The following is a 1002-nucleotide window of genomic DNA, read 5'->3' as shown; positions in this document are numbered from 1 at the left end:
TTCTGATTGGCTGTGCTTTCATTGCCTTTAAGTGACGTCATCATTTTTATTTTTATCGGCCAAAACACATGGTTTTCACGGCCCAATCAGGACCGTGGGAACCATGACGAAAAATGTGACGTCATAGGCCTTTAAAAGCCTATGTCGTCTCATTTTGAAGCCAGACGCCGCGGAGGAAGGACCTCCGGGGAAGAAAGAAGACCAGGGCGTGGCCGCAGATGGAAAGAAGACCCCGCCCCGCCCGGAAGAAGATAGAAGAAAGAAGAATACAGATGAAGATGAAGATGGATTACAAGTAGAAGACCCGTGGATTGATTTGGATTTTTAGTTTAATGTTTATTATTTTATGTTTTTTTATTTTATGGGTTCCTGTTCGTGGATTGGTTCGTGAGTAAGCTGCGCAACGGGAGTTGGTGTGGGCAAGTAATGGTAAGTGAACTAAAGAAATGTATTTTATTTAACTTGTTAATTTTTTTAAAAGCTTTTTTTAACATGTGTATTTTTTTGTTGTTGTGGTATATCATTTCTTGCCACTGTATGTATGTATATATGTCTAGAGAGATATATACATACAGGGTAAGAAATGATGTTGTTTTAAAAGCTTGATTTGATGTGTTTTAAATTAATTTGACTATGCAGCTATGCTTTATTGTGAGTTTAAAGTATTTTAAAATTAGATTGATGTCATTGTTGATATTGTACTGTATTGTGTGTTTGAGGGAGGTCAGGGCTAGCCTTGGTTTTAAAGTTTGTATTCCGGTTGGCTCTTTGTATATTTTTTCACATGCTGAATTGTTCTGCTCGAGGCGTGAATTAGTTAATTGTTTCATTGTTCAGGATGGACTGTCAATTGTTTAGGGATGTAAATAATGATTGCTAATTGATTTCTGTTTACTTGATTGGTTAAAATAGTTGACTTTTTGGAAGTGTTTGTATTTTGCTTGCAATGATATTGTTCACATTCATTTGCAGAATGTATATGGTGCATAGATTTTATGCATC

Source organism: Ascaphus truei, chromosome 2 (assembly GCF_040206685.1).
Source record: "Ascaphus truei isolate aAscTru1 chromosome 2, aAscTru1.hap1, whole genome shotgun sequence".
Taxonomy (NCBI): Eukaryota; Metazoa; Chordata; class Amphibia; order Anura; family Ascaphidae; genus Ascaphus; species Ascaphus truei.
Note: the sequence above shows the minus strand (reverse complement) of the source record.